The 12,773-nt window shown below is 58.2% G+C and overlaps 1 long non-coding RNA gene across 1 annotated transcript; it reads right to left on the bottom strand.

Moving 5' to 3' along the window:
• Positions 1-1,124: 1,124 nt before the first annotated feature.
• LOC124248251 (uncharacterized) lies at positions 1,125-12,445 on the bottom strand. The gene is made up of 3 exons (XR_006890960.1): positions 10,371-12,445; positions 9,768-9,861; positions 1,125-5,186 (listed from the first exon to the last, which is right to left on the bottom strand). It is a non-coding gene; the product is annotated as an uncharacterized LOC124248251 (long non-coding RNA).
• Positions 12,446-12,773: the final 328 nt, after the last annotated feature.

The following is a 12,773-nucleotide window of genomic DNA, read 5'->3' as shown; positions in this document are numbered from 1 at the left end:
TGCCACGTCCCTTTATGACCAACTTTCGGATGAGGAAACTGAGGCTCAGAGAGGGAAAATGTCTGGCCCAGGGCCCCACAGCAAGCATGCAGAGGAGCTGGACTCAAACCCAGGCCTCGCACGCTTGACCACGGGGCCTCGCCGCCTGTCTTCCTGCTGGAACCCAGCCCATCCTCCAGTGCTGGCCCCACTGCTTCCTCCCGGTTTATTTAACTAGCCACCAGGCCCTAGGCCAGGGCTGGGCACTCAGAAATGAATAGATAGGTTAGTCTCAGGCTCCCCGTAGTGTTTGTTGAATGAATATTTCACCAACTCCTTGGGAATCTCATTTTCCCCAAAGTCGTGGGGGATGTGGGGCCCCTGGCCACATCCGGTCTGTCTCAGCCCTGGCATCTCATTTCTCTGACCACGGGTCTGCCTGCTCCCAGATGCCTACTCCAGGATGGCCCCCAAGCTCTCTGCACATCCATGCACAAAGTGAACTCAGCAGCTCCTCCCAACTGCTCCCGCCTCCTAGACGTCCCCACCAGCTGCCGATGGCCAAAGCCTTGAGCCTGAGCATTGTCCCCAATGCCTCCACATCCACACCCTCGGCCCAGCTGGTCACCGAGGCCAGGGAGTCTCGTCCTCAGTGTCCTGCAGACCCATCTGCCCCTCGCCTCTGCCCTGAGTGGCTGTGCTTACTCCTCACCAGCTGCTCCACCCTGGTGCTCCCTCGTCCCCAAATCCAGCTTCCCACAGTTACTGTTTGCTGGGCCGTCAGATGCAGGGCCTCTTCACCTTCAGAAGGAAACCCAAGCGCCTTGGCCAGCCTTCCCGCCCTGCCTGGTCCAGCGACCTCTCTCCGTGCCCTGTATGTTCCAGCCAGCCTGAACCACTCTCCCTTCTCCCATACGCTATGTTCCCACTTGCCTCTGAGCCTTTGCACAGGCTGTTCCTCCTGCCTGGAGTGCTCTTCCCCTCCCAGCCCCACTTCTTGTCTCACCACTGCCCAAATGCCCTTCAGGACCCAACTTAGGAGACACAGGCTTCGTAAACCTTCTTTGACCCCCAAAGTCTGGTTTAGTACCTCCTGGAGTCCTACGTGTGTGAGTCAGGCTACAGCTGCAGGAACCAGAAACTGGTCCAGGTATTTTATGCAGAAAGGGCGGAATACAGGGAATTGGAAGAAAATCACTAGAAGGGCGGGAAGGGCTCCGAAACAAGGAGCAGAACTGGCCCATATGGGAGCTGCCCCTCGGCCGGTCGGGATGGTGGGGCATCAGCAGGCCGCGCGGGAGCTGGTGGCTTGGAGAACAGGCCACCCAGCAGCTCTCTGGAGACAGGAGCCCCCCTCCCCAGACCTCCAAACTGGTCACCAGGCATGTACATTGCTGCAAGAAAATGCAGTGTGTGGCCATGTTTATCAGCAGAAAGAGAGCCACAGCAAAAACCAGACGGCCTCCACTCTCTGAATCTCCCGGGCGGGCATGTGATCGCGGAACCTAAGAGCACACAGAACTGTCGCTGCAAAGGAGGCTGGGAAATGTGGCTCGCAGCCGTCCAGTCTCTGCGGCCTCTGGCTGGAAGGAGACTTCAACGTACACAGGTGTCGAGTGCCATGACACTCAGGTGACGTCGCAGGGTCCCCCGCCACGACCCCCACCCGCCTCTGGGACTCGTGCTCTGCTTGCTTGTCTGTCTTTCCTCCCAGACAGTGACTGCTTCAAGGGAAGAGAGGGTGTCCTGGGTACCCCGCCACCAGCATTTGTTGGGCACTTACTATGCTCTGAGCACTAGGCTTGTTTATACACTTACACGCTTGTTTACACACTTACAAGCCAACAGGTAGGAATTCTTGCCATCCCTGTGTTATACATGAAGAGGAGGCCCAGAGAGTGAAGGACTTTTCCCAAGGTCAACCAGCCGGTGAGCATCAGAGATGAGATTACAAAGGAAATCTGTGTGACTTCAAACTCCGAACACCCGGCGCTATGAGAGGCGGCTTTGTCTTCTCACAGGCATCCGGAAAAGGCGCGGAAATGCTGTGCCGTGAACAAATGAATACACGAGTGCTCTTTCCGTTGGGACACCCGGCATCCCCATCTCAGCTGCCTGCATCCCTCTGGGCCTGGGTTCCTCTCCAAGGTCAGGGCCTGAGGAATAAAGGAAACTCCTTGCTCTGCACTGGGACTCCTGGGGGTCTGTAGGCAGCTTCTAGGCCTGATGACCACCGCCCTCTTAAAATTGCTGACGTTTCATGTCTATGTGCAGTTTTCTAGAGATATAGTTCATTGCTTTCATTAAACTTTCAAATTCCAAAAACTTGATAAATTGCTGCATCAAAGAGGGATGAGGGATATTTCTGCCATCTTGACCTCGGTGCAGACCTTATGACATTGCGTGCATTCACTGCTGCATCCAGCCTCTCACTTGCCCATCCAACCACTCACTCCTCCATCCACCCATCCATCCGTTCATCAATGCATCCATCCAGTCTCCAAGCCACCCATCCACCCATTCATCCATCCATCCTTCTCATCCACTCTCTCATCTATCCATCCATCACCCATCCATACACTCAGGAAATTACCAATCCATCTATCCATTTATCCCTTTATGCATTTTCTCATCTAGCCATCTATTAATTCATCCATTTCATTTATCATTCTATTTACTCATTTAATTATATGTTATCTATTCATTCCTCCATCAATAATTCACAATATTAAACCGTGAGTTATCCGCATCCTCTACCTCATAATTTGTCATCCATCACCATTTCTGTATTCACCCACCCCTCCATCATCCATCCACCCATTTATCCACTAATTTCTTTATTCATCCATCCGTCCATCCATGCATTATTTCATTTGTTCATCATGTCCCTCATGGATTCATCTAGGCTTTGGTTTACCTGTCTCTTCATGCATTTCATCCATCCGTAAACATCCATCCGCCCATGTACCCAGTCATTAAATCTTCCATTCGACCGTCCGCCCATTCATTCATCAGGTCATCACTCATCCTTCCTCCCATTAACTTCTGCATCCACCCATTCAGCTCCCTGTACCAGGACCAAGACATGAATCACCGTGGGCTCCTCCCTCGAGCAGCGCACAGGCTGGTGATGGGAACAGAGAGTTACAACTCAAGGTGGAAAATATTAAGAGGTCGAAGGGAGCTCCAGGCAGGCGCCTTCACAGGAACAGACGCAGGTCCACCTGGGGCTTCGGAGAAGCCTCCTCGGAGGAAGTGGCATCCAAACCAGGAATCAGAAAGACAGGAAGACACTAAACAGGCTCCCTTAGATCTCACAGAGGGTGACTCAGAGCACCCATCCACTGAGATGCTCACGGAGCTTGTTAAGACATTGAAGGCTCTGAGAAGTCCTGCAGCAAACGCTCCATTCTTACACACAGTAACTCCCAAACTCTTGGGCCCGTGGAACCCTTTTCCCCATGTCACTGCTCTCAATGTCCCAGAGAATCTGTGTCCTTCAGACCCTATTTGGGAAACGCTAACCTGGTGTAAATTCCTTGTTTCCACAAACAAGAAAACAAAGTTCCACAGCCTGCCCTCAAAAGTTTTTCCATCTGGAGGTAAGATGTGACACACGATACATGCCCAGGACTCTCTTGCTTTGTGTGTGTGAGGAAAATTTTCTCCGAGCTAACATCTGTTGCCAATCTTCCTCTTTTTTTTTTTTTGGCTTGAGGAAGATTAGCCCTGAGCTAACATCTGCGTGACTCTTCCTCTATTTCGCATGTGGGACGCCACCGTAGCACAGCTTGACGCGTGGTGTGCGTCTGTGTCTGGGATCCGAACCCGAGACTCAGGCCAGGGAGGCGGAGGGCGCTGGACTTCACCACCACGCCATGGGGCGGCCCCGGGACTCTCTTTTAATCCCCAGAGCTGAGCATGGAGCCTGGCACACAGTAGGGGTTCAATGAGCATTTGTCAAAAGAACATTGTCATCTTCGAAGGAGGCTCTGCAAGATGACCGCTGGTCCTTAAGCGCTCCTGCTCCCCGGCGACCCCTGTGTGACCTCAGCCAATCCACAGCTCTCGCCTCGGTTTTTCCATCTGGGAAATGGGCAGTAACATCGCGCAGGAAGCCCATGCCTCACTCAGCTTTGGTTGCGGGCCGTCTCGGGATGTAGCTCTGTCCCCTCGCCCCTCCCCAGCCTGGCCAGCTGCCTTTCCAGCTGGGGATGAGACCCAGAGGCCTTGGGGCCATGGAACCTTCGGGCTGAGGCCGAGACCTGGAAACCGCCTGTGTAACCAGCCGGCCGGGGCAGGACTGGAAATTCCCCGGGACGGTCGCTGATGGAGCGGGTCCTCCCTCCACCTCCTCCTTTCCCCGCCGCCCGCGCTCGCTCAGCTCCCGCAGCCTCTCCAGAGGAGTCGGACTGGTTTGGGGGGTTGGGGGGGCGCCAGCTCCCTTCCTGCCATGCCCGGGCCCAGGCCGCGTGGCCCGCTGGGCGTGCAAGCTGTGCCGTTCCAGAACACAGGGCCGGATGCCCACGCCAGATAAAGGGGCCACTAAGCGCGTCCTCAGCCCAAGCCCAACCCTTGTGCAGTTCAGGTCTCTGACCCCCAGAGACAGCCACCGGGATGAGCGGATATGCTCATCTGATGGGGCCACGGGGCCTCCGGAGCGTCCAGGGGCCGTTGTCCCAGCCAGTCTTCGGGCTCCTCGCTGCCACGAGGCTGCAGCCTGCCCGTCCCCCACACGGGCTCGTCTCCACCCTCCCGCCAGTCAGGCATCTATTAGGCACTTCCTGTGTGCGCAGCCTTGTGCGGGGTGCTGAGGACACGGAGACAAATAAGACAAAGTCCTTGCCGCACGGAGCTCACGGCCTGCTGGGAGGGGGCGGACACCTGAGAAGATAACGGGCGTGATGACAGGATGAATCTCGAAATCCTCGCGCCGAGGGAAAGAAGCGGACAAGGGAGGATGTGCTATATGATTCCACTTGGAGAAACTTCTGGAAAACGTAGACTGAGTTACAGCAATAGAGAGCGTGGAGGAGGCCGGGTGGGAAGGGCGGCGACAAAAGGACACAGGGAAACCTCGGGAGTGGAAAGTGATGGGTATGCTCACAGTCTTGGTTGTGCTGGTGGCTTCATGAGCGCATCCATGTGTCAAAACTCACCAACGTGCACACTAGAACACGCGCCGTGTCTGTTGTACCTCAATAAAGCTGTAAAAGAGGAGATAATTGTGAGGCGACGTGATCAGCCTGGCGATGGTGAAACTCAGGACGGGCACAGAAGGATTGGGAGGGCAGTCAGGGAGGGCTTCCTGGAGAAGGGGGCTATGGAGCAAAGTTCTGAAAGTGAGAATGAGTCCCACAAGGAAAGAAGAAAAGAGAGTAGTGTTAAGTTCCAGGAGGCCTGAGTTCAAATCCTGGCTCCTCTGCTTATGGGCTGTGTGGCTTTGGGTAAGACACTTGATCTCTCTGAGACTCAGTTTCCTCATCTGTAAAATGGATGCCATGATAGCATTTATCTCACAGGGCTGGTGAGAGATTTAAATAACAGAAAGCACTTGTCCTGGCACCCAGTGGTCACGGCTTCTACAAAAGCCCTGAGGCAGGAAAAGGCAGCGACCTGGAACAACGGTGAGGAAGTCTGAGTGGCCACAGCACAAAGAGGGAAGGAGAGGCCTCGGGCCAGGGCTGCAGGCTGTCTGGGTCGTGGTGAGGGCTGGACTGTCCCCTGAGGCCGGGGGAGCCAGGGACGGGATAGAAGCAGGGAACTCTCATCCTCGAGGCTATCCTTTTATCAAGGTCACTCTGATTATACACATAAAAAAAAATCAGAGTTGGGAAACTGAGGCCTGAGTGGAGAACGACTGGGCCATGGTCCTGTGGAACCCAGAGCTTGAAGGGACGTCGTCTCTCATTCATGCAGACCCCTCTGCAGCCCCGTAAGCAGATGAGAGGCTGTTACCTGCAGCTGCTTGCATGCCTCCAGTGACGGGGAACTCACTAGCTCAATTGTGGGGCAGTCCTTCCTGCAGGACCCAGCTAGGAGAGGCCGTCCAAATTGGTCCCTCTGGCCTTGCCCAGACCCCGGCTGCTCCCCCGGCCAGAGTCACACGGGGAGGAGCCCAGTGGACAGAGGAGGAAGCGGGAAGAGATGGGAGCTACAACAGAGACTCCCAAGGTGCTGCCGTCAGCTCCCTGCCATGGAGCCTGGGACATACCGTCCCCTTCTCTGGCCTCAGTCTCCCCATCCGTGAATGGGGGATGCTCATTGCCCCACAGGCTCCTTCCAGCTCTTAGAAGTACGTTTGGCCCTGCTGCGGGGCCCAGCGGGGCTGGGGCGGGCACAGGGCGTTCACCAGTCCGGCCCGTCCACTCCCCTTGGGGGGCCGGGGTCGACCTCGGGGCAGGCAGGCCAGGCCCTGTCTGTCTGGGGATAAAGGCAGGCGCCCCAGGGTGCAGCCAGCTTAATAACAGGCTCGAGCATCCAGGGGGTTTGAACCCGGGAGACTAGGTTCAAACAGAAATTGGGCGGCCCACGTTCCTGTCTGTCGCTGGGCCCATGGTTCCCACACCCACCGCGCCAGCCCCCACTCTCTTCCAACCATTCACCCCCAGGGAGCCTCCATCTGTGTGCCGACCACATGCCAAGCTTCCTACTGTCCACGGAGCAAGAGCCACACTCCTGACCCTGGCCCACGACGGCGGCCCCACCGTACCTGACCTGGTCTCCTACCCTCTCTCCTCATTCACTCCTCTCCCTGGGGCCTCCCTGACGCTCTGCAAACAGGCCAAACTGGTGCTGCCTCAGGGCCTTTGCACTTGCTGTTCCTCCTGCCCAGCACGCTCTTCCTCCAGATCTTGCCACGGTGGCTCATCCTCAGGCCTCAGCGCAAGGTCACCTTCTCAGAGGGTCCTCCCCGACCCCCTCCTGCGGCTCGCTCTCTCATCATCCTGCCTTACTTCCCCACCAAAGGCTTCACTGGGATGTCTCGCACCTGGGCTCGGCGTCCGCCTCTCCCTGCACTTGGAGCTTTGGACAGCAGAGGCCAGTACTGGCCCTGCGCTGGCTCTGATGTCGCCAGGCCCAGGCCGGCCACAGTCTGGTTCCCGCCTGTGCACGTAGGTGAAGCAAACAGGTGAAATGGATGCTGCAGATTTCGAGCCCATGTGGGAGGCTGTCAGCGCTCCCTCTGTGTAGATCCTCTCGCCTCCACGTGGACAGGCCGGAGGGGCCCCAGACGGGTGCGCAGATTCACCATGCCCCTGTGCACACCGCATGCACACACACATGCATGCACGCACACGCCACACCCCACGCCCCCTGCCCCGTCCTCCACACCAGTCCCTGACACCCAAACGTCTCCGCTTTCCCTCCTCTCGCCGGGCGCCAGCTGGCCCCGTGCGACTTCTCCCCCGCCTGCCACCGGCCCCGGGCAAGTCAAGGATGAGGAAGGGCCCAGGGTGGGCTGGCAGGGTGCCACGTGAACGTGGCCCCCAGGGCCCTCGCCCCCCGTGTGCAGCCAGACACCTGTGTAATGAGTGTCATTACTGGGGACCCGCGGGCAGGCCCCGGCTCGCCCCAGCCACCCAGGCTGCTAGCAATGCTGGGGATGGGCTGCGGGCAGCGGCGGGGAGGGGTGGCAGGGACATCTCTGCTCTCCGTGGCCCCAAAGCTCAGCCCCAGGTTTCTGGGTCAGCAAAGATGGCTCCCGTCTTGCACACGGACTCCCAAACCTCAGACCCTGTCACCGTCCAGGCTGGGCTCAAGAGGAGACGAAGAAGGAGAAACACCTATTGAGTGCCTACTGTATGCCCACTTGTGCTAAGAGCTGGTATTGACACGTCCCGCTTCAGACACCACCTTGTCCACTCACCGTCATCTGATTGCTTATTGTCTGTCTCCCCAATTTGAGCACAAGCATACAGAACATGTATTGAGTACCTACTGTGCACCAGACTCTGTGCTAAACACATTACTCACTCACATGTCCTTACAACAACCCCACGAGGTGGGTACTATAATTATTCCATTTTACAGATAAGGCTCAGAGAGGTAAAGCAACTCGCCCAAAGTCACACAGTGGATAAGTGGTGGACCAGGAGCTAACGCAGCCCATCCGGCTCCAGAGACCATGTTCTTCTCTGCTGCATAACATCTCTTCCGTCAAAGCAGGAGATTTTTGTCACCACTGTGCCCCTAGAGCCCAGTCTAGTGCCTGGCACATAGTAGGTGCACAAAAAAATAGTGACTGAATGAATGAGTGGATGAAAAAATGATCTCACTGGGTTCTGACAGTATCTTTCCAAGTGGAATTTACAGATGAGGAAACCAAGGCTCAGAGAGGTGAAGTGACTTACCCTGGGTCACACAGTGAAGGCGTCACAGAACTGAGATTTGAACCCCGGGGGTCTTTTGTAAAAGCAAGAGTGGGAGCTCACGGCCCTCTGCTCTCCCTGTCATGTCCCTGATCCCCCTCTGGGCTGCCCCCACCTCTGAATCACGGGGCCCAGGAGGGCGAACATGTGCCCATCTTGGCATCCACCTGGGCCTGGCACACAGTAGGCCTTCAGAATGAAATTCCATCTCCTCCCCTTGGCTCTGAGGCCTCCCAGGATGGGGATCCTGACAGTGTCACCCATCGCCTCTCCCCCTCTTGAGTCCCGAGCAATGATGAATTTCCCAAACACACCCTACTCTCGCTCTTACCTCAGGGCCTCCCTGCATGCTGTTCCCTCTCCCAGCAGCACTCTTCCAGCACCTCTGCCCCAACCTCAGCCCAGAGGGCACCTCCTCTGCCAAGAAGCCCGCAGCTCTCGGGGCTGCGGGGATGACCTGGCCGCCCCTGCTGACCCGTGGGCCGTCCACTCCCCGCCCCAGGTTCTTCCTTGCCTCTTCTTTGGGGCAGCCATCCTGAACTGTCCATCCACCCGCTCGGTCCCACCCGCCTGCCACCGACCCTCAGGGTGAACTCAACCTGGGTGAGAGTTAGCTCGTCTGGCAGATGGGGAGAGAGTTTGATTGTCACGGTGAGTGACAGCTCACTGTCCGTCAATCCGGGTCACGTTGGTCCCCTCCCCACTCACATCCTCCCAGTGGCGCTGGCCACAATCCCTGCATGCTCTGACAGCTCCAGCATCACCTCCTGTGACTTTCACTCCCTCGGCGTACCAGGCAGCTGGCCTCCTTGAATTTCCTGGAACATCCCAAGCCCAAACCTACCCCAGGGCCTTTGCCCTTGCTGTTCTCCCTGCTGGAAATCCTTCCCAGGGTCCTTTCCTTCTGTTCCTTGGATGTCTCTCCATGTCACCTCCTCCAGGAAGCCCTCCCTGAGTGATGCAGCTCCCAGACACCCCTGTTTATTCTTGTCACAGCACCTCTCCCTGGCAGAGAACGTCTTATCCGTTCCCATGTCTGCGCAGGGCTCTCCTGTCTCCTCCACCAGGATCCAGGTAGAGACCCTGCTCGCTGGTGTGCCCCTGGAGTCTGGTATACAGCAGGCGCTCAACAGCAGTTGGGGACTGGGGGGAAGATCATTAAAGCACTGCCCCACCCCCAGCCCGGAGTCCGGAGGCTGAGATCCAGGCGGCCCCATGCCCACCGGTGGGGGGGCCTCCGAGCCCCCGCGCCCATCTGGTTCCCAGCCCATAAAAACCGCCACCCTCACTTGCCCCGGGGGTGGGGCAAAGGGTGCCGGGGGTGGGGCAAAGGGTGCCGGGGGCGGCCACCAGGTGGGGGACTTGCGGACGGGGACGGTCAGCGTGCAGCCACTCTGTGTGTCCAGAGGTACTTACAGCCCAGTGCAGCCTCCCAGCCGCCCCGGAGGTCAGGACCCCCGTGTCACCTCTGCCATCGCCCCAGCTCAGCAGCGCAGCCTTGGGACCCAGGCTAACAGCCAGAGAAAAGCAGAGTCAGGACTCGAACCTGCGTGGCCGGAGCCGAGCTTGCCTGCCTGCTGCCCGCGCTGGTGCCGAGCGGTCCCAAGACAGACCCGACTCAGAGCTTGGGCGGGGTACTCAGCACCCCCCCGTGCTCGGTTCCCCAGCTGTGAAACAGCCCACACGGCCCCTCCCTTGTGGGGTTGTCGAGGGGATGGAAGATCATCCAAGGGCGCCTAGAGCTGCTGGGATTCGAGGCTGCCCCGCGCAGCTGCAGGCCCCGTTCCCCCCTCTGAGCCTCAGTTTCCCCATCACTGTGAGACAGCGCCTCACGGGCAGTAAGTGCTTAACAAGTAGGTCTGCGGCCCCAGAGGGCAGCCCGGCTCAGCAGGACCTCTTCTAGGTCACTGGGGCAAAGGTCCGGAGGTCGCAGGCGGCCGGCCGGGGGAGGACATTCTGGGGCTGGGGGAGGGCGCCGAGCGGACGCTCAGGAGGCTGCAGGAGGCCAGGGTGACTCACCCGCCAGCGGGCTGGGGGCTGGGCCGCGGCCCCCCACGCGCCCCTCTGGGCCCTGCCTTGTGCCCAAAAGTGCTGTGTCATGCTCTGTCATGTGGCTCCGGGTCATTAATACCCGAGTTCTGGGAAGCTTGGGCCCAGTTCCCGGAAGGGGTCAGGCAGTTCAGTAAACACATTGGCTGGTTGGTCGTCACAGCTGAGCCGGGCGGGCCTGCAGCTCGGGAGGCAGGAGGCGGGGACGGCGGCCAGCGGGGGCACGGGAACCGCCCCTGGCCTTGCGCGGGGCTGGCACCTCCGGGGCAGCTGGCCCAGGCTCTACAGACAAAAGGGGAAACTGAGGCTCAGAGAAGGCAAGACGCTTGCCAGAGGTCACACAGCGGGTCCAGGGTTCAAACCCTGACATCGGACTGGTCACCCAGTGCTCGCAGCGTCTCCCGGACTGATGGGCGGACGCCCTGCGTCCTCCTGACCTGGACTCCGAGGCCCGTCGCTGGGTGATGGACACGAGTGGAGCGTCTGCGAAGGAGGCAGGTTGGGAAGCACCTCGGGCCGCCCTGCGGCAGGTCCCACAGTAGTAATGCCGCCGGCCAGCACTTCTGAGCACCTACTGTGTGCAGGGCACTGCTTGAGGCCTCCCACTAACCCACTCATTTACTAACAGCGCCTTCACACAAGTGGCCACAGCCAGCGTCCCTAAAGCGACGGCCAAGCGCCCCCCTCGGACCCCCGCACGGCCCCACCGGGTGGCCGCTGTCCTCGCCCCGCTTCTCAGATAAGGACATGGAGGTGGCAGAGCAAGCAGCTGTGTCGTTGGTGGTTGCAGAAAGCGCACTGGAGTCACCTGGACCCGGGGATTCCAACCTCGGCTTCTCCCCTCCGGCTGTGTGATCTCATGCAAGTGATTCCACCTCTCAGAGCCTCAGTTTCTCCCTCCAACAAATGGGGAGGACTATGGTGCTCAGGTCACAGGCCTGGTGGGAGCACATGAGGAGCATTACAGAGCAGTGCTTAGTGCAAGGACTTTGGGTTCCAGGAGGTCTGGATTCCAATACCACTCTGCCACTTCCTGGCTATGTGACATTAGCCGTGTTGCTTAACCTCTCTGGGCCTCCTCTGTGCCCTCTGAACAATGGGCATCATGATAACACCTCCCTCATGCAACTAACGGGAGGAATGAATGAGCTGACGCCCCCAAAGCCATCCGTGCAGGGCTGGGCGTCCTGTGGGCCTCCATGCAGGCAACTCATTCTCATATTTCACCAAAGATGACTGCACAGGCCTGAGGGGAAAGGGCGCCTGGTGGTGGACAGAGGACGAGGCAGCCCTTCTTTAGCACGAGCCCCTGGAACAGAGGTCAGCCGCGTTCTCCGCGCTCCCTGCCCTCCGGCCTGGCAGTGCCCCCATGGGCCTCATCTCTCCTTGCGGCGGCCTCCACCAGCCCCAGCCCCGTGGTCCAAACTCCCACCGCATTGTTCCCGCCTTCACACATCTTCACGCGCAGGGCCCGCCGCCTGGCCTGCCCCCGCTCACCCTAGACCGGCTGCCTGGTCTATATTTCCCCCATCCTTTGCCACTCGGATTCAAAACCACCTCCTCCAGGGAGCCTGCCCTGATCCTCCCAGGAAAGCGAACTCTCCCGGACTGGCTAACCTTCCCTCACCCCTTTCCATCCTTACACATCAGCTATTTTTGCACGTCACCTCAAATTTTGGCTGCTGCCAGGTGGCAGATTTGCAAGGGACATTTGGAACCAGAACTTCATTGCCTCTAAAATACTTAAAGAAACCTGCTAAACCGAAATTAATAAATCGTTCATTAATCCACCTAAACTTCACACACCAGTATTCAATTTCTAATTTAGCATTTAGGAAATGATCTGCAAATGAGAACGCTCCTGGTTGGGCAAGTAGTCCCTGGCATCCGCAGAGACTGCCAAGAACCCAAGTCAGGGGTAAAATAAAGGAGCTGTGTTGGCAAACCATTCGGAAGTGTAGTTATTAATATTATTAAAGTCCTTTTGTGACTTTTTCCAGTCCTGCTTTAGGTCTGGCCTCTTGGTTTATTTCCCAGCATCCTCCCCGCCATTATCGCGTCTCCTCTTCTCTCTGGGTCCGCTCTCTTCTTCCCTCCCTCCACTGTAACCACAGGCTCCCGTGTTCCCCCCCTCGCCCGCGATCTCACTGCCGCACCTCCCGGACGCCCTCTCGTCTCTGTCAGAATCCCACCCTCCTCTGCAGCCCGCCCAGGCCCCACCTCCCTCCCGGTGCCCCCCCACCACCACCTGCAAGATGACAGGGCTGCCTGGAACAGAGGTGTCAAAGTCCCGGCCCGCGGGCCAGATCTGGCCTGTGTATTTATAGCTCTGCACCAACACGTCAAAATCAATCCAGGTTTACAGCTTCTCAC

The sequence above is a fragment of the Equus quagga genome, chromosome 12 (assembly GCF_021613505.1).
Source record: "Equus quagga isolate Etosha38 chromosome 12, UCLA_HA_Equagga_1.0, whole genome shotgun sequence".
In the NCBI taxonomy this organism is placed as follows: Eukaryota; Metazoa; Chordata; class Mammalia; order Perissodactyla; family Equidae; genus Equus; species Equus quagga.
This window is presented reverse-complemented; position numbering and strand designations above follow the sequence as displayed.